This window comes from Hemicordylus capensis, chromosome 4, assembly GCF_027244095.1.
Source record: "Hemicordylus capensis ecotype Gifberg chromosome 4, rHemCap1.1.pri, whole genome shotgun sequence".
NCBI classification, from domain to species: domain Eukaryota; kingdom Metazoa; phylum Chordata; class Lepidosauria; order Squamata; family Cordylidae; genus Hemicordylus; species Hemicordylus capensis.
The window spans coordinates 50,276,916-50,301,613 of record NC_069660.1 but is presented as its reverse complement, the minus strand read 5'-3'; the positions used below and the strand labels follow the sequence as shown (position 1 = coordinate 50,301,613).

Genomic DNA, 24,698 nt, shown 5'->3' with positions numbered 1-24,698 from the left:
TGTGTACCCCAGGAACATAGAAAAGCATTGTAGCTTATCACAATATAAGGACCACCCAAAGCCCAGGCTTTAGTCTCACTCCCACTTCTATGGCTGCATCAGTATGCAGTACAATCAAAAGGAGCATTGGAGGACAAACCACAGTCTAAGTCTAGAAAGTAGAAGATGTACAGAGTTACCATATACTACTGTACCAACCTATGTCCATTCGCTGCAGAAGCAGGAGAAAGACTGGCTGTAGAGAGAAAGTGAAAGGAGCCTCCTTGCTCATATCCAAGCAAGTTTTTCTAAAATTAAAAGCGGGCGGGGGAGGATCTGCCTCCAAGTGAACAGAGCAGATGGTGACAAGTAAGTTGCATAGAGAAAGGAAAATGAACAGGAGTTACCACATACCAACCTGGAGTAGAAATGTCACCTCTATCCAAAAACAAACAGACAAACAGACAACCTGTATGAGGAGGACTACTACTACATACTACAAGCATTTATATACCACTTATCAACAAAGGTTCTCAAAGCAGTTTATATAGAAAAATAAATAATATGGTTCCCTGTCCCAGCCAAAAAGAAACGGTAGAAACCAGCTACAGCCACTGATGCTGTGCTGGAGGTGAATTGGGCCAGTTGCTCTGCCACTACTAAATATAAAAGAATTGGCACTTTAAAAAGATGCTTCTTTGTTCAGTTAGCAGCGGGGAGATATAATTAAGCAAGCAGCATGAAGGAGTATGTATAGGGTAGGTGAAAACATAACTGGAGTCAGGTAACTCTTCCACTTTAAACAAGAAATGATTTCACATATTTTTTTTTAAATACCTTTTCAAAATTATTTTTCTCTGTGAAGTCTAGAAATATTAAAAACTCCCTCAAATTTGCACATTCCAAACTCTGAAGAAACCACAAATATAAAAAAAATTATTTACAGAGAAAGCAAGGCAATGCTTGTCCTTGCTATATTTATTCCGTTTCCGGGCTCAATTCAAAGTGCTGCTTTTAACCTTTAAGGCCCTAGCTGGCTTGGGACCAGGTTACCTTGCCCCATATGTCCCAACCCAGACCGTAAGATCTTCTTTGGAGGCCCTCCTCTGTGTGCCCCTACCAAACAAGGTGAGGCGGGTGGCTACTAGGGAGAGGGCCTTTTTGGTGGTTGCACCCCATTTATGGAATAGCTTCCCCAGTGAGGTTCACCTGGTTTCATCACTTTGTTCCAGACACCAGGTAAAGATCTTTTTGTTCACTCAGGGTTTTTAAATGTTTATTTTCAAATTTGATTTTTAACTGATTTAAAAAGAGGTTTTAAATTGTTTTGTATTGTACTTCGTATTTCCTCCCCGCCCTGGTCTGTTATGATTTAATGTGTTGTTTGTTTTTATTTCATATTTACATGCTGTGTTGTGAGCTGCCCAGATAACAATTAGTTATGGAGCAGCTAACAGATAAAATAAATTTATTATTATTATTTCTTGTTTACACAGTCAGACAGGTGTTATTGACTGGTTTGTTTTATCCAGACATCGAGTCCTTCCCAAGGACCTGGGATGCCAGAATTTTATTGTCAATGTTGTTGCCGTTGTTATAGATATCGTCGCAGAATATAAGCTGTTCCCAGTAAAGTTGCTTTTTATAATTGGCTGATGGTGATTTCTGTGGCCCCTATGGTGTTGAGGTGCTCTTCAAGGTCTTTTGGAACTGCACCCAGGGCGCCAATTACCACTGGGATTATTTACTATATAAGCACACTATATTTACTATATATTTACTTTTTCTGCCACAGCCTTTCAATTTCAATTTGTAGATCTTTATATTTTGTTATTTTTTCTATTTCTTTTTCTTCTATTCTGCTATCTCCTGGTATTGCTATGTCGATTAATTTGACTTGTTTTTCTTTCTTTTCGACTACAGTTATATCTGGTGTATTGTGTGGCAGATGTCTGTCTGTTTGTAGTCGGAAGTCCCATAATATTTTTACATCTTCATTTTCTTCAACTTTTTCAATTTTATGGTTTTTGGCTACAGGTAGCTTGTATTTTTTGCAGATGTTTCAGTGTATCATCCCTGCTACCTTGTCATGCCTTTGTTTGTAGTCAGTCTGTGCGATCTTTTTACAACAGCTGATTAGGTGGTCCACTGTTTCATCTGCTTCTTTACAAAGGCGGCACTTGCTGTTTGTTGTTGACTTTTCTACTTTTGCTCTTATTGCATTAGTGCCTGTTCTTGTGAAGCCAGTTTTAAATCCTCTGTTTCTTTCTTCAAGTTGCCATTCTTAAGCCATTGCCAGGTCTTGGTGATGTCTGATTTTCCACTTATATTGTGCAAATATTGACCATGCAGTGGCTTATTTTTCCATTTTTCTGATCGGTTCGTGACTTGTTCTTTCTTGTAGGCCTGCTTTGTTTCATTGGTGTTGAATAGTTTTGCATTATTGACCATTTGAAGTGCATCTTCTTCACTGTCCTTGATATATTCTTCAAGGCCTCTTTTCTCCTCCTCTACTGTTTGATGGACTTGCAGCATTCCTCTTCCACCTGAGCTGCAAGGGAGGTATAGCCTATCTACATCACTGCGGGGGTGCAGAGCATGATTGATGGTCATGATTTTCCTGGTCTTATGATCTAGCGTCTCTAGCTCTGCCTGGGTCCAGTCTATTATTCCTGCAGTGTATCTGATAACAGGTATAGCCCAGGTGTTTATGGCTTGTATGGTGTTCCCGCCATTGAGTTTGGACTTGAGGATTTTTCTAACTCTCCTGATGCATTCACTTCCAATTTTTCTTTTAACTTCAGTGTGTGCGATGTTATCAGCCTGGAGAATGCCCAAGTATTTGTAATGTTCTTTCTCTTCCAGGTTCTTGATGTTGCTTCCATTGGGCAGTTCTATTCCTTCTGTTTTTCTTATTTTTCCTCTGTTCATTATTAATGCAGCACACTTGTCTAGTTCAAACTCCATTGCTATATTGCTACCAAATATATGGACAGTGTTTAGCAGTGATTCGATTTCTGACTGGGACTTTCCATATAACTTCAGATCGTCCATGTACAGCAGATGGTTTATTTTACTTGATGTTTTAGATGTTTGGTATCCGAGGCCTCTTTTGTTTAGTATTTGTGAAAGTGGGGTCATGGCGATTACAAACAACAGAGGGGATAGTGAGTCCCCTTGGAAAATGCCTCTTCTAATGCTAACCTGTCCAAGTGTCTCGCCATTGATTGTTAACTGTGTACTCCACATGCTCATTGCTTTTTTTATAAATATCTGAATGTTTTTGCTGACACCAGTTGTTTCTAAACATTTTAGTATCCATGTGTGAGGCAATGAATTGAAGGCTTTCTTGTAGTCAATCCATGCAACACTTAGATTGGTTTTTCTTCTCTTGCAATTTTCTAAAATCATTTTGTCAATCAGCAGCTGGTCTTTTGTGCCTCTGGTGTTCGGGCAATTTCCTTTCTGTTCAACTGGAAGCTGTTTGTTAGTTAATAACAGCCTAACCTACTTCACAGGGTTGTTGTGAGGAGAAACTCAAGTATGTAGTACACTGCTCTGGGCTCCTTGGAGGAAGAGCGGGATATAAATTAAATAAATAAATAAATAAATAAATGTCGCATCACTCCATCTGCTATTATTCCAGTTAATAATTTGAACATGGTTGGCAGGCAGGTTATCGGTCTATAATAACTTGGAACTGCACCTTTGGCTGGGTCTTTCATTATGAGATGAGTTTTCCCAGTTGTTAGACATTGTTCAATATCACCTCCTTACAAAATGTGATTGAACTGTTTTGATAGTTGTTTATGAAGGCTTGTTAGGTGTTTAAGCCAAAAGCCATGCAGTTCATCGTCGCCTGGAGCAGTCCAATTTTTAATTTTCTTTGCTCTTCCACTTATTAATTCTGGTGTTGTTATCAGATCTTGCATTTGTTGGTTACATTTTTCGACCTCTTTCACCCAGCCTGCTTTTTTATTATAATCTATTGGATTGTCCCATAATTTCCCCCAGAATTGCACTGTTTCTTCTTTATTTGGTGTTTCTAGGTTTCTTGAAGTTTCTCCTTCTATGCTTTGGTAGAAACGTCACTGATTCAACAGGAATTGGAGATTCTGCCTGTGTTGTGTAATTCAGGCTTCGTATCTGCTAATCTTCTTTGGCACTGCTGTTATTTGCTGATTTTTTATTTCCAGGACTTCTTTAATTTTCCTTGAATCTAGGTGGTATTTTTGGATCAGATACTGTTTGGTGTTTTCATTCCTCAGCTTCTTGTCTTTCATATCTTTCAATTTACTAGCATCTGATCTAAGCCTGGAGATTTTATTTTCTAATCTAATCTTCCATTTAGGTGATGTACTACTTTCTTTTTTTACAGGTCCACTGATCTTATATCCGAGCTCTGTGTTGTTGTTGTTGATGCATTACATTAGTTGGGTTGTTTCTTGCAAATTATTGGTTATTTCTGCAAGTGCAGCATTTACATCTTTTAATGCCTGAGCAAGTTGTTTTTTGGCAACTGTTTTTAGAGCTGGAAGTCGAACCCTGGTGGTTGTTTGGTTCATGTGCTCAGTTATTTTTTGCTTTAGTTCTTGTTGCTTTTCTGTTAAACGGCATTCAGGTTTTTGAGGTGACGGCAAAGGGGAGGTTGCCTGGTTTTGATTTTGAAACAGTTCAGCCACAGTGGCATCCTCTATTTCCAACACCTCCTCCACCTGCACCTGAGCAACTGCTTCAGTTGGTGGTAATTCTTCTTCCATATCTTTAGCCTGTGTTGCTCTTTACAGTTCTTCCAGCTCAACTCCTGTGAATACTTTATTTCTTATTATGAATCTTCTCTGGTCTGCTAGCCTTTGTTCTGCTATTTCTGTATCTGGATGCTTCTCTTTCCAAATTTGGTACATTCTTTTTAAATAACCTCTTCTAGTTGGACTAGACTTGTAATAGCAGATCACTATTTCCTTGTTGGCATTTTTCGTATATTTTTTTCGGTTAAGCAACGTTTCTTCCAGTAACCTTGCAGTCTCCAGCCCTGGTTGCTCAACTGAAGATCCTGAGTCCTGTTGCCCACTTGCCACCAGATGTCCAGGGACTCCAGCACCTGGCGTGGTCCTTGTTGACCCGGGCGACGACCGATCCGGTATAGATTTATTAAAGTTACGTCTCACCATATTGTTGATGGGAGAGGCACTCTTTGTCTGGCTCCTCTGGTGAGACCTGTCCAGTATGGTTGGAGAGCTCTGGCATAGCTCTCACCTTCCTCAAAGCACGCAAGCCCCACAACCACGCCAAGGTAGTGCCTCACTGGGGATTGTTGTTATTATTATTATTATAAAATCAAAGTTTTGGAATGTATGTCCTTCAAATATTTAGTTCCCTATTTAAAAACCAAGCATGGTAATCATCATCCACACTTCCACTTGTAGGGGAGTCCTGAATTACTGCCCTATAATGCACCTAGCACAACAGTTAGCTCTAATTTCAGTTAGTTAGTTAGTTAGTTAGTTAATTGCATTTATAAACCACCCCATCCAGAGGCTGTGGGCAGGCAGTGTACAACTAATTTTAAAAACATAAAAACAAACATAATTTAAAACACACTACTTAAAACAATATAAACAAAATTTTAACACAATTTAAAACCAATTAAAATACTTAAAAACAATTTTAAAACCTTGGAAGGCCTGGCCAAACAAGTAAGTCTTTAGGGTTCTCTTAAAGGCCAACAGCGAGCCTATACTGTGGATATCTGCTGGGAGTGCATTCCATAGGCCAGGAGCAGCTACAGAGAAGGCCCAGTTCTGAGTCGCCACCAGATGTACTGGTGGTAACTGGAGAGGGACCTCTCCAGATGACCTCAATGTGTGATAGGGATCATACAGAAAAAGGCGCTCTCATAGGTAGCCCAGACCCAAGCTGTTCAGGGCTTTAAAAGGTAATAACCAGCACTTTATACTTTGCCCGGAAACATATCAGCAGCCAGTACAACTGTTTTAAAACAGGCATAAGATGGTCTCTCCAGGTTGCCCCAAATCTGGCTGCCACACTTTGAACTAACTGAAGTTTCCGAACTATTTACAAAGGCAGCCCCACATAGAGGGCATTGCAATAGTCAAGCCTGGAGTTTACCAGCTGATGCACCACTGTTTTGAGATTGTTCTCTTCAAGGAATGGACACAGCTGTCGAATCAGCCAAAGCTGATGGAAAGCGCTCTTGGCCATAGCCTCCACCTGAGATACCAGAGTGAGGCCTGGATCCAAGAGCACTCCCAAGCTGTGTACCTGTTCCAGGAATAATCGTGTTACACTCCTTTTGGGGAAGTATAACCCCATCCAGCACAAGATCTAACTTATCCTTCAGATTCCGATCCCCCACAATGAGCACCTCTGTCTTGCTTGGATTCAGCTTCAATTTGTTATCCCTTATCCAGCCCATTACTGCCTGTAGGCAAGCATTTAGGGAGTGAATGCCATTTCCTGATGATGATGATGATGATGATGATGATGATGATAAGAAGAAGAAACAGATTGGGGTGTCATCAGCATACAGATAACACCCTGCACCAAATCCCCTGATGACCTCACTCAGTGGTTTCATGTAGATGTTAAAAAGCATTGGTGACAGAATGGAGACCTGAGGGACTCCATATAATAGCTCTTGTTTTGAAGAGCAACCATCACCAAGCTCCATCATCTGGAATCTGCCTAAAAGATAGGAATAGAACCACCGCAAAGCAGTGCCTCCTATCCCCAGCTTCCCTAGGCAATCCAGAAGGATACCATGGTTGATAGTATTGAACACCGCCAAAAGATCCAAAAGAACCAGCAGAGTCACACTCCCTTCTTCTCTTCCTCCTCCCCTCCTCCCAGTTGCTTGCTGGTCTTGAAGAGAGAGGAAGCAACAAGCTTGTATTTCTCTCCTAAATAAGATATCAAGCAAGGGAACACAGCAAGGAAATAAAATAAATAAATAAATCACCAAGGAAACAAGAGAGGAAGGAGAAGCTAAGTCTGTTAGGGCTGGAAATCTCCTAGGGTTTGATTTCTGGTGGGGAGAAAGTGTTTGTGTCTTTGACAGAGGAGAAGCCTGAGTGGGGGATTCATTCCAGATGATGGCCCCAGCTTGTGGGAGGACTCACATTCCTGAGCTGAGTCAGTTTGACTGCTGGTGTTGTATACAGGGCTCAGACCAGAGGAGCTTTGAAAACAGATAACGAAGGAGTTTAGCAGGAGATTGGTGGAAAACTCTGTGGGGAGGCACACAGGTAGTGCCCCTTCATCACAGGGGACACATCCAGTGCAAGAATAAGGTGAGTACTACCCAACCTTTGTAATTTCCTTGAAGGACAAAACTAAAAACCATTAATTAGCTGACAACCGTATCCAGTACTTAGCTTCAAGCCCCATATCCTCTAAATAGCCAATAAAACTAATTATGAGGGTAGAATGCCAGCAGGGGAGGGGCTGCTTCCCAGTGTCTTGCACAGTATGTCGCATGTATGACTGTCTGCCTGAGGGGTAAAAGTCGTGGGTGTGCGCTCCATGCAAAGAGCTCTTGGATCTCAGGGAACAAGTTCGTTCCCTTGAAGCCAAGGTGGCTGACCTGGAGAAGCTCAGGGAGGCAGAGAGGTGTGTGCATGAGACCCTCAAGGATGTGGTAGACAGAGGCGTATCTAGGGAAAATAGCGCCTAGGGCAAACACTGAAATTGCGCCCCCCCTGTCCAAGCATCTGACACCCATCTTTCAGATAACTTTACCATAATATCAGCTGAAAAATACAAGTCAGGCTCGTTAATCTTTCAAAAACTATTTAGCAGTGGACTTAGCCAGATCCAAAAATGCTGGAAAACTACAAATTTCAACACTGGGGCTCATGAAATACCCATATACTATGTGGAGGTGTACTTGGAAAACTAAACAGAAGTGCCTGTCTAATTCTCTACTATGCATTGTAGCATCACTATTTCATAAGTTTTAAAATTTGACTTTTCCCAGATACTCTGAAAATAATTAAAGGATATGCAGAGTAAACTGTGTCACTGCTTTGAATATATTCTAGTCTTTCAGAAAGACAGTTAAAATGAGAGAAAGAGAACAAGAAACTCCCAGTGGGCCTTAATATTAAGGATTTCACACTGATTCAAAGACAAACTCACCATTAATAGCCATATTATTAAGACATCACATTTAACTCACTTATCACAAGAAGCAAATTAAGAGCAAATGAATACAATCCTAGCTCATAAGCGTCAGCTCAGTATTCACAAGCCCTGATTCTCTGTACATAGTGCCAATCTGAATATGTGTACAGTGTCTTATGTTATTATTTTTTATTTTATTTTTACCTGTAGCCCCTTTGGGGGGCTTCCTAAAGGCTAGGGTTTGTTTTTTGTTTTTTGCAAAGGTTCCCCCTGACCCAGCTGGCCTCTAGGGCCTTGCAGGTACCATTTGAGCATGTGCAGTGGCCATTTTAAAAAATAATCTTTTTTTTTAAAATGGCCACTGAAAACAAAATGGCCACTGCGCATGCTCAGAAGGCCTCTGCAAGGCCTGGCATGACCTAGGGCCTCACAGAGGCCATTTGCGCATGCACGGTGGCCATTCAAGTGGCGCCCGGGGCACGTGCCCTGCCTGCCCTACCCTAGATACACCCCTGGTGGTAGAGTCATCCCACTCCCAGGCTGACGGAGCTTCTGCTGTCATGGAGAATGAGGCTCTCAGGGAAGGAGGACATTGGTCTGAGTAAGAGGGAAACACTCCCTTAGGAGGGACCCCTTCCTTGGGTGATGCACCCATATCCTCTGACACAGAGGATACTCCTCCAGGGGGTGGGGGCCTCTTAGTAGTGGGTGATTTGATCATTAGGGACATAGAGAGATGGGTCTGTGACCCGCGTGTAGACCACACAATTACTTGCCTGCCTAGTGTGAAGGTTGCAGACATCATGCTGCATCTAGGTAGGCTGTTAGGCAGTGCTGGGGAGCAGTTAGCTGTTGTGGTGCACATTGGCACCAACGATGTTGGGAAATGCAGTCGGGAGGTTCTGGCAGCCAAATTTAGGCTGCTAGGTAACATAGCAGAGAGTCCAGGACCCCCAGGGTAGCGTTCTCTGAAGTGCTACCTGTTCCATGCACAGAGACAGTGACACAGGTGGAGCTGAGGGGTCTCAATGCGTGGATGAGACCGTGGTGCTGGGAGGAGGGGTTTAGATTCGTTAGGCACTGGGATACATTTTGGGGGAAGCGAAGCTTGTACAAAAGGGATGGGCTCCACTTGAACCAAGATGGAACCAGACTGCTGGCACTTTAAATCAAGAAAGTCACAGAGCAGCTTTTAAAATGTTGCCTGGGGTATTGCCGGCAGGAACTGGGTGGTATCTGCTTCAGCCGGCAAAATCCTCTAAGGTGTGACGGTGAACATGTTTTGGATAAACCAGAAGGGAACAGAGTAGAGCCAGGAGTTGAGCAGAAGGAAAGACGGGACAGCTTACCAAATAGGTCAAATTATGGTAAGGGGGATAGCACACCCCAACACCAGGTGAGGGACCCGGCATATAGGTGTCTATATACCAATGCCAGAAGCCTCCGAGCCAAGATGGGTGAGCTGGAGTACTTGGTTACTAAAAAAAACCTAGATATAGTGGGTATAACAGAAACATGGTGGAATGGTGAGAACCAGTGGGACACAATTATTCCTGGTTATAAACTCTATAGAAGGGACAGGGAGGGGAGGATTAGGGGTGTGGCACTGTATATCAAAGAAGGGATGGATTCCAATAAGCTAGAAAACCTAGGTGAACTGAAGTCCTGCACAGAATCATTATGGGTAACATTACGAGGACTGAAAGGAAATATGTTACTAGGGATATGCTGTCGCTCTCCAGATCAAAGAGCTGAGAGTGACCTGGAGTTGGAGAAACAAATAAGAGAGGCATCAAAGAGAGATAGGGCATTAATAATGAGTGATTTCAACTACCCACACATAGACTGGGTAAATTCACATTCAGGCAATGACATAGAGGCCAAATTTCTAGACATGCTAAAAAACTGTACCTTAGAACAGTTAGTCATGGAACCAACCAGAGAGATGGTGACTTTGGATTTAATCCTGAGTGGTGCCCAGGACCTGGTAAGAGATGTCAGAGTTGCAGAACCATTGGGTAGCAGTGACCATAGTGTGATCTAATTCAACATATATGCAAGTGGAGAATTGTCAAGGAAGTCCAACAGATGCACTGGACTTCAGAAGAGGAAACTTCTCAAAAATGAGGGGACTGGTATGAAGGAAAGTCAGGAGGGTCAAATCCAGAAAGCATGGAACTCATTTAAAACCACAGTACCAGATGCACAGTTGAAATATATACCAAGAAGGAGGAAAGGTGCCACCAAGTTCAGGAGGATGCCAGCGTGGCTAACAAGTAGAGTCAGGGAAGCTATAAAAGGGAAGAAGACTTCCTTCAGAAAATGGAATTCCTGCCCAAATGAAGAGAACAAGAAGGAACATAAGCTCTGGAAAAAGAAATAAAAGGAGACAATAAGGGATACAAAAAGAGAGTTTGAGGAACATATCGCTAGAAATGTCAAGCGGAATAACAAAAACTTCTTTAAATATATCAGAATTAGAAAACCTGCCAGGGAGGAAGTTGGACCCTTAGATGATGAGGGTGTGAAAGGGATTATTAAGGAGGATAAGGAGATTGCAGAGAAGCTGAATGAGTTCTTTGCATCAGAGGATACTGACCATATACCTTCTCAAAAATTGAGCTTGAAAAGTTTAGTGGCTGAAGAACTGGGCCAGTTTGAGGTGACAAGGGAAGATGTTCTAAACTGTCTTAAAAGACTAAAAATTAACAAATCACCAGGACCAGATGGCATCCACTCAAGAATTCTGAAGGAAATAAAATGTGAAATTGCCGATTTCCTAGCAAAAATATATAACTTGTCTCTACAATCAGGCTCTGTACCAGAGGACTGGAAAGTAGCCAATGTGACTCCGATTTTCAAAAAGGGATCCTGGGGGAGTTATGGAAACTACAGGCCGGTCAGCTTCAGTGCCGGGTAAATTGATGGAAAGCATACTTAAGGACAAAATTGTTACGCATATAGAAGAACAGGCCTTGCTGAAGGAGAACCAGCATGGCTTCTGCAAGGGAAAGTCTTGCCTCACTAACCTTCTGGAGTTCTTTGAGAGTGTCAACAGGCATGTGGATAAAGGTGATCCGGTTGACAAAGTATACTTGGACTTCCAAAAAGCTTTTGATAAAGTTCCCCACCAAAGGCTCTTGAGGAAACTTAGCAGTCATGGAATAAGGGGACAGGTTCATGTGTGGATCGGTAACTGGTTGAAGGACAGGAAACAGAGAGCAGGAATAAATGGACAGTATTCACAATGGACGTAGGTAGGAAGTGGGGTCCCCCAGGGTACTGGGACCAATGCTCTTTAACTTGTTTATAAACGATCTAGAAGTTGGGATGACCAGTGAACTGGCCAAATTTGCAGATGACACTAAATTATTTAGGGTAGTGAAATCTACAACGGATTGTGAGAAACTCCAAAAAGATCTCTCCAAACTGCGGGACTGGGTGACAAAATGGCAAATGTGGTTCAATGTAAGCAAGTGTAAAGTGATGCACATTGGGGCAAAAAACCCCAACTTCACATATACGCTGATGGGATCTGAGCTGTTGGTGACTGAACAGGAGAGAGATCTTGGGGTCGTGGTGGATAGCTCATTGAAAGTGTCGTCTCAGTGTGCAGCAGTTGTGAAAAAGGCTAATTCTATGCTAGGAATAATTAGGAAGGAGATTGAAAATAAAAATGATAATATTATAACGCTCTTATACAAATCTATGGTGCAGCCACATTTGGAGTACTGCGTGCAGCTCTGGTCACCGTATCTTAAGAAGGATGTTGTAGAACTGGAAAAGCTGCAGAAGAGGGCAGTCAAAATGATCAGAGGCCTGGAGCATCTTCCTTATGAGGCTAGGCTACAGCATCTGGGGCTCTTTACCATAGAAATGAAGTAACTAATGGGAGACATGATCAAAGTGTGTAAAATTATGCATGGAGTGTAGAGGGTGGACAAAGAGAAATTTTTCTCCCTCTCTCGCAACACTACAACCAGGACCGGACAAGCGGAAGTACTTTTTTACTCAGCACAAAATTAATCTATGGAATTCTTTGCCATGGGATGTGGTGATGGCCACCAGCTTGGATGGCTTTATTTAATTTAATTTATTTATTTATTTGATTTCTCTACCGCCCTTCCAAAAATGGCTCAGGGCGGTTCACACAGAGAAATAATAAATAAATAAGATAAACAAAATGGACCCCTGTCCCCAAAGGGCTCACAATCTAAAAAGAAACATAAGATAGATACCAGCAATAGTCACTGGAAGTACTGTGCTGGGAGTGGATAGGGCCAGTTACTCTCCCCCTGCTAAATAAAGAGAATCACCACATTAAAAGGTGCCCCTTTGCCAATTTAGCCCCTTTAAAAGGGGCTTAGACAGATCCATGGTGGACAGGTCTATCAATGGCTACTATTCTGGTGGCTGTGGGCCATCTCCAGCCTCAGAGGCACGATGCCTCTCAATATCAGTTGCAGGGGAGCAACAGCAGGAGAGAGGGCACGCGCATACGTCTTGCCTGTGCGCTCCCCAGAGGCATCTGGTGGGCCACTGTGTGAAACACAGTGTTGGACTAGATGGGCCTTGTGCCTGATCCAGCAGAGCTGTTCTTATGTCCCTCTGTCGATTTCCTGATACAGGTCATCCATCAGGCCAAGGCAGACACAACCCCATAGCCCACTCTAAAGCTAGTTTGAAATGGGTTTGAGCTGAGTTGGCATCTGAAGATATGCCATCTGATATGGCTTCAGTTGGCATCTGAAGATATTGCAAACTAGTAGATGAGGCCTATCGCTGACTGGGCAAAGTAATTTTGCATAGATTACACTTATAGGCAAGTTCAAGAAATTAAACATATGTAATATAGCGTTTTATAAGCGTGGTAAGGGAAGGGAAGTAAAAGAACAGTTTGAAATGTGTAAGGTTTCAACTTGAAAACATTCATTTTATTGACTAATTACCATATATGGTAAATTTGAATCACAGATAATTTGAATCTGAGAAAGATCTGCTTCTCTTGGGCATGAAGCTGGTTTTTTGTTTTTTGTTTTTAATTATTGATCTGATTGAGTGTGAGAAATCTGTTCAGAACAATAACAGTTAATATCTGAGGATTATAGTCAGAATTTCTGCTACAAATTTAAAAAAGAAATTACACACCCCCACCAGCATATTCTAATGTAAAAAGTAGCTTGTTCAGCTAATTTCAGTTGCAGAATTGTGTATGCAAAATTTGATATGTGTAGACAATCAGGAAGTATGACTTTGTTTTCCACAAACACAACCACCAACAACTTTTTTAAAATATATACTGCTTTGTTCTTTTTTCTCATTTATCTTTCAACAGTATCAAGGAGGACTTGGAGGCAGAAACCAGCCTGATTTTTGCTTTATGAAACTTTTGTTGCACACCATGTACCATGTGACACTGTACTGTAATCATAATAATGACGAAGATCCAAAAGTGGTAGACCAAATACAATGAGCTATCAGTGATGGAGCAAGACTCAGAGGTTTTTCAGGTAACACTTAGCCCAATGCTTGAAAGGACGCTGTATATTTGGATGCATAGTGCTGTCACAGAGCAGTTCAGCAGCACCCTGAGTGAGGTCATGGAATTCTGGAGGTTTTAGAGAGAGAAAGGTACCTTGTTACAACTGCCATCTGAGGTTAAAATGACACAGATTTTCTTAGACTTTCTAACTAGATCAACACAGCTGCAAAACCTTTTATTGTTTTACCATAAGACCATGTTTTGTATTACATTCAATTATTCAACTGCCAAGCTATCTTTAAAAGGAGAGATTTTGCTTTAGAAATGTATTAAATTCCAAGATAAAAATAGACTTGCAACATTCTCTTAATCTAATATCTTAGAAACACTCCCATTGCAGGCTTGTTCTATTTCATTGCCATTACTATACTAGGGATGTGCACAAGCCAGTTCGGCACCTCTTTTGGGAAGTGCCAAACCAGCTCAGGGGCCCAAAGCCAAACCGGTTCGCGGAGGCGGGGAGTGGTTCCCTTAAGAAGCAGTTGCTTACCTGCTCCACTGCTGCACCACTGCTTTTCTCGGCATGGTGCTTGCTCTAGCAAAGGCTGTGGTGCTCTTCCCTGCAGTCTACGCACACGGCGTCGACACACACATGGACACCTCTGAGTACCAGTTGCAGGGGAGTAATGGCAGGAGAGAGGGCACGCCCTCAACTCCTGTCTGTGGCTTCCAGCGGCATCTGGTGGGCCACTGTGCGAAACAGGATGCTGGACTAGATGGGCCTTGGGCCTGATCCAGCAGGGCTGTTCTTATGTTCTTATGCACTGCAGTCTTTGCTAGAGTGAGTGCCGCACCTGGAAAAGTGGTGGGGCGGCAGCAGAGCAGGTAATGACCGGCTTACCTGCTTCTTAAGGAAACCATGCCCCGCCCACACCTGCATGAGTCATTTGTGCACATCCCTATAGTATACACATGCACCTACCCAAATTTATAACAGAAATATTTTTTCAACTGGTGCGCTCTCCACCATTTATCATTTTTCCATTAGGTCTAGTGCTGCTATCTTTTATTTTTATTATTTTATTATTATTATTATTTTTACATCCCACTCTTCCTCCAAGGAGCCCAGAGCGGTGTACTACATACTTAAGTTTCTCCTAACAACAACCCTGTGAAGTAGGTTAGGTTGAAAGAGAAGTGACTGGCCCGGAGTCACCCAGCAAGTATCATGGCTGAATGGGGATTTGAACTCAGGTCTCCCCAGTTCTAGTCCAGCACTCTAACCACTACACCAGTGTTGCTCAACCTTTTTGGAGTCAAGGACCGGTAAATTCTTTGTGCAGACTTTCAAGGACCGCTACATTCTTCCTGCAGAGTTTCCCAGACCAGCAGTTAGTAAAGGAGTTTCAAGTTTATCTATTAGTACTATACTACAGGCGTTCACAACTCAAATGACCTGGTGGGCCAAAACTGACCGTGTTGGCTGATGAGGGCCGATGTCAATTTTTAGGGTGCTGATTATTAAAGTAACACTGAATAGCAATCAATTAATTAAATCAAATTAAAGTGAAATTAATTAAAATGAATTTAATTAAAATTTAACTTTTGAAGTTCTGGCAGGCCAAGATAAATTTAAATTAAAATAAAATAAATTGAACTAAAAATTCTAATAAAATAAAATACAATGTACAAGATACATCATAATAAAATGCATTGTTCTTCCTTTCCACTTCTGCCAAATCATCACACTTAACACGGAGCACATCTAAGGAAAAATATTAGAGAAGTTTTGATCTTCATTTTTGATAAGATTATACTTTGATCCTTCACCACACAGGCTTTTATAAGAAGGAAAGAGAGAAATGAGATGGAGAAAGAAAGGAAAAGGGGATGGGGCAGGTTTGAAGGGAGAGAAAGAAAGAGAAAAAGCAAGAAAAGAAAGGTGGAAAAAGAATAGGTGGGTTTGGCTTGAGGGAGGGAGAGAAAGTTTAAAACCAAACTGATGGAAAGAACCACCCCACCGCGCAGCGCCTTGCAGTTGGGAAGCGACGCCAGGCCAGACGGCAGGCCTCGGCGTTGCTCTGATATCAGTATCTGCTGCTGCCACCGCCGGGCCGGGGGGGGGGTTAGAAGGAGGACTACTGGTTCACCACCACCACCACCCCCAGCTATCCCCTCAGCTGCACAGAGGCTGGAATGGAAATATATCCTCTCTAATAAAAGCCTTGGTGTCCGTCCGTGGACGGACACCAAGTGTGTGTCCGTGCCTCCCTCGGCCGTTCTGAGCATGCGCGGAGCACATGCGCAGAACGGCCGAAGCAGAACCGGAGACAGGCACCAGGCGGCCATGTTTGCTGTTTTGCTGCCACGGGGATGGAAGAAGCGGCTGCAGCAGCCGCAGGGAACCCGCAGGGAGGCCAAAGGCACCACCACGGGGAGGGAAGAAGTGGCTGCGGCAGCCGCAGGGAGCCAGAGGCGGCGGCGGCGGCTCCAGGCCTCCCGCGGGTGGCAGAAGAGCAAAGACGGCAGCAGCTGGCCCGCCAACGGCAACGAGGAGGGCAGAAGTAAGCCCATGTAATTCCCGCCACCGCCGACCGTCCTCCCGCCCTCCTAGCTGCCCAAGTCTCGCTCCCCGACACGCCCATCAGACCAGGCCGCCCCGGCCGCCCGGGGCAGCTTCGCAAGGGAGCGCAATGCAACCACCCCGCCTCTCCAGCGTGCAATTCTACCCGCGCGCCCCACACACACGCGCATGTGCTGATGGCTCATCATCGCTGCCCCCTCCTCGCCCCGACCCCTGCAGGGCAACGAGGGCAGAGGAAGCCCGTCCGCCTTTACTGTTCACGACGGCGCGCTCTGGAGGCAGCAGCTTGCGAGGCGCGCTGGCCGAATCCTCTCCTGGGCGGCAGCGCAGAGTCCTCTCCTCTCCTTCTACTCTCCCTCCGCCTTCAAGCAGACTTCTCCTCCCTCCTTGCACGGGAAGCCATGGCCCCCAACCAGACGTGCTGAGAGGCAGCAACTTCGCGGGGGGAGAGGAGGTGGGCGGGGGCGCCTCTCACCCCAGCCAGCACCGCCGATCCACACGCGCGCGCCCCAAGACACGCATCTTGCCCCCTTTCTTTTTATAGAATTCCACTCATAGCAGATAAAATCAAAAGTTCCCTAAGCAATTAGTGGTTAGGTCCCTGTGGAAGTAAGTACCTTTCGAAGTAGTTTTGACATATAGGGAAAAAAGTGAGAATAAACCAGAGATTTATTGAATATGGGGAGGGAGAATCAGCCTTCAATAAGATTGGAACATATTTGATTTGGGTGCAACTGGATTTACTGTTTGGTATCTTCAAAAAAGGTGAGAATGAGTGCCAAACTACATGTGATGAAAAAGATCTGTGAAAAGAATGCAGTCGCCCACTCTCTATTTGTTTGGGGCATGGCTTTACCGCTGCCTCATTCAAACAAGGCACAATAAGGCCATTTCTTGCAGCAGATTGGCTGAGGTAGGCGGGGGGTGGGTCTTTGGCTGACTACAGGTACACACTCCGGCTTCCCTTCCTCAGTCCATTAAAAGCACCAACCCCCTCCCTCCTGTCCCTAGATGTAGTGTGGGTTTTACTGGTGGCCCTTATTGAGGGCCGGGAAGGAACTTTTTGTCCCCTGCAAAAAAACCACAGAGGGAATGGAAAATTAGAACAGGGTGGAGGAAAACAAAGACAGAGAGACAGACAGACAAAAAGAAAAACAGACAGCAAAAGACAAAACAAGGAATGAGGGAGGGAGACAGAACAACAGAGAAAAGAAAAGAAATGAAGGAAAAAGAGAGAAGAGAGAGATAGGAAAGGAAAGAACAAAATAAAGAGAGAGGAAGGGGGAAAAAAGATAAAAATGAAGAAAAAAGGGAGAAAAAACATAGAAAAAGAGAAAAGGGAAAACACACACACACAAAACCAAAGAACATGCCCATTATAGAAAGAAGAGAGAAAAAGATAACGTAGAGAATAAAACATATAAAAAACAAAAAAAGAGAGAAGGAAAAGGAAGGAAAGGAAAGGAACGAAGAGAGACAGGGACACACAAACACACACAAACAAAATATATATATGAAGAAAGCTTAAACGGGGAAAAGAAAGCTAGCGCCCGTTATTATAACGGGCTTAAAAATACTAGTATATATATATACTAGTATTTTTCAGCCCGTTATAATAACGGGCGCTAGGTTTTTTTGTTTTTTACGCATACGTAATTAACGTTTCTTCCCCCCCCGCCCTTGACTGGTGGGGGGAGGGGACTTTTTCCTGGTTTTTTTTTTGTTTTTTTGTGGGGGGGGGAGTGTAGTGTGTTAGCACTTGTTTTCTTTTTGTGTGTGTTGGCTAACGGGTGTTTGGGCGGGCAGGGGGGCGGATTGTGATTAGTGCATACTTGGGTCTTGGACATTAACTTTTAAAGGCAGGGCTTTTCCACCGCTGCCGTTTCTTCTCTCCCGGGCAGCTCCGACATTAATTTTAAAGGCAGGGCTCTTCCGCCGCTGCCGTTTCTTCCCTCCCGGCCCGACATTAATTTTAAAGGCAGGGCTCTTCCGCCGCTGCCGTTTCTTCCCTCCCGGCCCGACATTAATTTTAAAGGCAGGGCTCTTCCGCCGCTGCCGTTTCTTCCCTCCCGGCCCGACATTAATTTTAAAGGCAGGGCTCTTCCGCCGCTGCCGTTTCTTCCCTCCCCTAATCTTGGACAACATGGCCGCCCGTGTCTGGATGGCCGTATCTTTTTCGGCAGTTCTGAGCATGCGCTCCGCGCATGCTCAGAACTGCCAAAAAAGACACGGGCGCACAGGATCACGCTGAAGCCTTTTATTAGATAGGATTAAAAACATGGAGGTTTGCAGCACGTGGCGGGTGGGGAGGTGTAATTGCCCAAGGCACGGACCGTCACTTGACTTGTCATGGACTGGCACCGGTCCATGGATCGGCAGTTGAGAAACTGTACACTACACCACACTGGCTTTTACTGGTGCACAAAAACCCTCCACTTATTACATTTGTATCCTACTTTTCTTCCATGAGGATGTAACAGTCTCCCACATTTCTTTCATGACACTCAAGGTGGTATACAAAGGGTTCATAGGCAGTCTCAGATAGTGATCAGATTTAGATCTTCTTAGGTTTGGTTGCTTTGCTGCATGATTTATTTATTTATTTATTTATTAAAACATTTTGTTGTAGTATGATGTATCTTCACACCATGATCTGGTTTTTATGCCAGTAAGTCCTGTATTCCCCCACTAAAGTATATGGAGGATTTGATATTTATTTTATTTATTTATTCGATTTCTATACCGCCCTTCCAAAAATGGCTGAGGGCGGTTCACACAGAGAAATAACAAATAAACAAGATAAACAAAATGGATCTCTGTCCCCAAAGGGCTCACAATCTAAAAAGAAACGTAAGACAGACACCAGCAACAGTCACTGGAAGTACTGTTCTGGGGGGGTGGATAGGGCCAGTTACTCTCCCCCTGCTAAATAAAGAGAATCACCACATTAAAAGGTGCCTCCTTGCCAAGTTAGCAGGGATATGAAATATTTTTCTAATTTGTATTGCTATTTTATTGTTCTGTCTTTTCATTCCAACCTTATCCTCTTAACCAATATTTTTTTAATTGAAGGATTTGTTTTTGCAACTGTGTTAATTGTACATTTTGTTCACTTAGTAAATATTTCTAATTACAATTAAGCACTTACATGCTTTCCCTTCCAACCTGAGCTTGCAAAGCAAGCATTTTAAAATGTTAAAATAAAGAAGAAAATCATCAGTGGCTGACACCCAAGCTAAGAGCTGTACATGGAGAATGTTTTCACTCACACATGAAGAGGAGAGGCAACTTTTGGGGATCCTCCTTCCCTCTGGAGGTTCTGTGCTTCACAAAAATATGTCCCTGAGAGTCATACTCAAGTGACCTTCCAACCTTCTGATCAGAAATACAATGTTAGGAGTAATCTCCTTATTCAGCCCAAGTTATGTTTATGGGTCTGCCAGGCAGAAACAGGACTCTCAGGTTCTGGTAATTGGCATTACCAGAGACCAAAGAGGACAACACATTTGACAATGGGAGGTGAGAGAAGGTGTGTGTGTGTTTGTTTAAAATATTTATACCCTGCCAGTACACTTCTGCTTGGGGTGGCTCACAACAACAATATAATAGATACATTGTAAAATAAATAAAATTAACCAAATTAAGTAAACACGTTAAAAGTCCAGGCTAAAAACACAATCAGAATTAAGTTTCAAATTAAAAGTTATTTTAAAAACCAAAAACTGAGAATTATTAAAACTAAATGATTTGATTTGAGTATTATTAAAACTAAAAACCAAAGAACCTACCAGATATGGTAGGTTTGGCATCGGCGCCCCTCTCCCATGCGTCATAACAACAACAAAAGGGCTGAACAAGTCTCTGAGTAAATTGGATTACTTGGGAAGGCCCCAGAATGTCTGCAAACAAGTTTGGTATTCATATCCAAAGAAACCTTCCCCAGGAAATTAAAGCTGATCAGAAATTCCTCAACAAAGCAATCTCCCTGTTCAAGTGCCAAACCTATTTTCTACTGCTGACTAAGCCTTGAGGACTAGAACCTCATGATTAGATCAATTTCGGAAGATGAGCCTCACACCCATAGTGAGCGCTGCCCTTAGGTAATTCAGCCAGTCTGAATCCTAAGCTTAGTCGAGACTCAAATAAGAATTTCCATTCTAGAAGGTGGAAGGTGATCAAACTTTCTGCCAACATGCTTAACCTTTAAGGTATAAAACCCTCTCCCAAAAACTAGTTCTTTGTTCAGTGACTGTGGAAGCAATTTCTGTTCATCGTTTCAACCAGCATTTTGGTTAGCTTTCGCTAGCCTGCTAACTCACATTTGAATTTACTTCCAAGCCACTGTTTCAAAGGACTAAGGCTGCCCTAGCTTGTTTATTTATTTGATTGATATACAGCCCTTCCAAAAATGGCTCAGGGCAGTTTACATAAAAGTAAAAACAAAACAATTAAAATCAAAACTAAATAAATTAAACAATTAAAATCATTTAACCATTAAAATCATTAACATTAAAATCATTTAAAACCAACATTAAAAATTTAAAACCATAAATCTAATTAGAAGCCTGGGTGAATAAATGTGTCTTCAGTGCCTTTTTAAATGTCTCGTCATCCTGCACATCCATCCCATTGCAAACCCAGATAAGAGTGTGTTCTATGGATGAGTCCTAGAGAGATTCCCAAGCCTGAGAATCTCTGAGCTGAAATCACTATTTTTGGGACTCAATTTGTTGCAAGGCAAGAACCTAGCTGCCTGGAGTTCTCCTTGCCAAGCAGATCTCCAACTTCTTCATTCCAACAAAAAGCAAAGCTGCAGAACAGGTAGATATAGCCCCTTCCTGCAAGGACCCATTTTAGAACAGGGACTCCTTTCTCATTCTTAATGCATTTGTCTCTGACCTAGGTATTGATGGTCAGTGGCAGAGACAGTTAGGTATATCAACCATTGTCTTTATGGGAGCAAAAACCCATACATGGGTTCGCCCTCTGAGAAATGCAAGCATAGTGGAGATTCATATTCAAAAATAGGTTTCTCCAACTACACTTGAGAATTGGCTTAAACCCTCCAAAAATCCCCATCCAGACTCCCTCTGCCTAAATTATAGTGAAACCAGGAGCCTATCTGCCTAAATTATAGTGAAACCAGGAGCCTCGCCATGTTTATCTTCTAGCAAGGTCTAGTCCACAGTTTCTCAACCACCAGTCCCTGGACCGCTGCTGGTCCGCAAAGGGTTAAGTGCTGGTCCGTGACTGGGAGTCAACACCCCCCCCCAAACAACTGCAATTAAGGCACTCACTTCCTCAGTTTTGCACATGGCACAGAAGAGGAAGAGGAGTAGTATCACGGAGGCGCGGGACCCTGCTTGCGCCATGCCTCCATGTGTTGCTGAGATCTTCCTACAGCTATCTTATTCTCTGTCTTTACAGCTTCAAACTGTATGTGGCATCGAGGAAAAGGTATGGCAGTAGGCGCCACTTGAGGGGCTGCTGGTTCTTGCATGCTCATTGTTTGCAGCCAGAGATTGATTGATTGAAACCCAGCTGCCTGTTGTGGCCGAGGCGCCTTGAGAGGGAACGCTGTTTCCCTCTTGCATCGGTGGGGCGTTGTGGTCCCTCAGTCCCCTGTAACTCCCTGGTCTGCACCGCTGGTGGAAGACGGCGGTCTCCTTTGTGACCTTACCAGGGGGTGGAACCTCTGGCCGGGATCATGCCGTGGTGAGGGCTAAGCGGTGGAGGGAGGGAGGAGGGCCGCCTTGGCTCGGGCTTTGCAGAAAGGGAGTGCAGGTGGATCTTCCTCGGGGGAGGGGGAGCAAGCACGTGTACCAAGGAGGGCTATGTGGCAGAGCGAGGTGGCGTGGTGTGGGGGAGAGGCAAGATACCATTTTGTGCATTCATGCAAAAGTGTCATTGGATGAATGACACTGTAATGAAGTGATCCTGGGGATTTGATGCCCAGCACGGTTCGTGTCTGATCCCAACCAATGTGTCTGATCCCAACCAAATCCAGCTGCCTGTTGCAGCCAAGGCAGCTTGAGAGGGAACGCCATTTCCCTCTTGCATTGGTGGGGTGTTGTAGTCCCTCGGCCCCCTATAACCCCCTGATCTGCACCGCCGGTGGAAGACTGCAGTCCCCTTTATAGGGATGTGCACGAATAACTTCGGCACTGGCAGGGGTAGTACTTTAAGGGCGGGGGAGGGTGTATTCACCCCTCCTGCCGCATTTCCCCCACCGGCGCTCTGTTATCTTTAAGCCCCTCGGGGCGGCAGCATTCCTCCCTGCCGCCCTGTTTCCCCCATCGGCCAGAAGTAGTGAGCGTGCGTACACCTGTCTGCCATGCACGCGGCACAACGGGCGCACACACGCAGGCTACTTCTGGCTGATGGGGGAAACGGGGCGGCAAGGAGGAACACTGCTGCCCCGAGGGGCTTAAAGATAACAGAGCACCGGTGGGGGAAATATGGCGGAAGGGGTGAGTTCACCCTCCCCCACCCTTAAGGTACTACCCCCGCTGGCGCCAAAACACCGAACCCCCTAGGCCTAGGCTTGCCTTGCAGCAACATGCAGGCAGCATGTGGGACCACGTGAGCTGTGCAGCCCCAAAGGCAGGTTGATGTGATTGGTGCAAGTAGGGGAGTTGGGAGGGGGGCGCAGAAGCCCGCGCTGTGAGAGAGGATGGGAGAACACCTGCTACACTCTGGTGCGCAAGCACAGAGGTGGCAGCTCTTGGACCCAGGCGACCTTCTGTGCGCGGTCCAGTGCACCATTGCCTCACCCACCCTTAACAGTGCCTTGTCTCCCCAGCAAGGAAGACGAGGCATCCACCACTACAAAGCCCCACGCCCTGCTGCCATCTCAGAATCGCCTCCTTCCCTTTAACACCAGGTCTCCACCGCTCTTCTTCATATTTTCTTTCACCAAAAAAAGCCCATTCCCAGCACCTGCCACGTAACCGTTTTTAAGGAGTTTTAGAGGAGCTGCGTGGGTTTCATAAGGTCCGCCTCACAAAGTGCAAATCTAAGAGCAGGAGCCAGATCAAGTCAGGTGATCATGACCAAGCAGTATTGACACAAATGAGAGATGACTAAATTAATTTCAGTGGGTGGTCCTGATTAACGTTGTCTGGATCCAGCCCTGCGACTACACAACTCCTGCTAAAACTCCACCTCCATCATGTAGACTAAACTGTAGACTTCGGGCTCTACTGACAACATGCCCAGCTCTCCTCTCCTCAGCTCCTTTTTGCTTTGCTTGACATCCAGCCTGATGAAGAGTTTTGGGGAATTCAAAAGCTTGCTTGTGTGTTGTTTTTGTTGGCCCCATGTAGCTTTTGAATTTTTCTAATGGCCCAACATCCCCTCTCCATTGAGCAATCACAAGCTCCCCCACCCCCACCCCGCACATACTGAAGACATACTGGAGACATGTTTGTTCACCCAGGCTTTTAGATTCAGGGGTTCTCAACCTTGGGTCCCCAGATGTTGGTAGATTTCAACTCCCATAATCCCCAACCATAATGGCCAAATGCCATTGTGGTTGGGAGTCATGGGAGTTTAAGTCCACCAACATCTGGGGATCCAAGGTTGAGAACCCCTAATATTCCATGTTTGCAAAAGATTCCAAATTTAATTATTTTAATGCTTATATTATTTTAATTGTAAACTGCCCAAAGATGCAAGTTTTGGGCAGTATAGAAGTCTGTTAGATAGATAGATAGAGATAGATAAACTTAAACTTGAAACCCCTTTACTAACTGCTGGTCTGGGAAACGCATGAAGAATGTAGTGGTCCTTGAAACTCTGCACGAAGAATTTAGCAGTCCTTGACTCCAAACAGGTTGAGAAACACTCTACTCCCAAGCTATCTGACCAACATGCAACCAATTTAAGCCACCTGATTCGCCTGAAAAGCAGCTGCATGGCAGCAATGTATTTTGCCAATCCATCCCCTTGCTAACCAATCTATTTTTCTGATTTGTGGTTCCTTGTGTCCAGTGCTGGTATAACAGATTAAAGCCTTTGTCTCAGAGCAAACTCACGTGGGTGAAAGAAAAATGCTGAATCACCCCCTCTGAGCTTTCCAAGCAAGGCTTCCCCTTCAACTTTCCTGTAATTTTGAGTAGGTTCTAAAGGCTGCCTCTGCCACCACCAGCTTATCAACAGAGCTTGAACTCCTATGGGTTTGGGTGGAATTCCAAGGAAAACTCTTTGTTTCACTAATGGAAAAGTACAAAAATCTTCCATGTGCAAGACTACATGTGATGAGAAAACTGGTAGATTGCTGAACGTTTGAGGCATGTGTGCACCAGAGTGAGAGCCTCTTTCAGCCCCACCGCCACCTTTCTCCTGAGTTAAAAACCCCACTTGGATAGGCTTGTAAAAGAAAAGAACAAAAAGAAAAGAACAAAAAGAAAGAGAGCCAGCGTGGTGTAGTGGTTAGAGTGCCGGTCTAGGACCAGGGAGACCCGAGTTCAAATCCCCATTCAGCCATGAAACTAGCTGGGTGACTCTGGG

The 24,698-nt window shown here is 44.1% G+C and overlaps 1 protein-coding gene and 1 long non-coding RNA gene across 4 annotated transcripts in view; one reads left to right on the top strand and one right to left on the bottom strand.

Moving 5' to 3' along the window:
- LOC128322415 (ubiquinol-cytochrome-c reductase complex assembly factor 1) overlaps positions 1 to 24,698 on the bottom strand; it is a 102,731-nt gene that overhangs the window by 53,304 nt on the left and 24,729 nt on the right. The gene's annotated exons all lie outside the window — the stretch shown is intronic.
- LOC128322418 (uncharacterized) overlaps positions 1 to 24,698 on the top strand; it is a 49,822-nt gene that overhangs the window by 19,677 nt on the left and 5,447 nt on the right. The window contains exon 2 of the long non-coding RNA XR_008305705.1: positions 13,457 to 13,631. This is a non-coding gene — a long non-coding RNA (uncharacterized LOC128322418). The remainder of the gene's footprint in view (positions 1 to 13,456; positions 13,632 to 24,698) is intronic.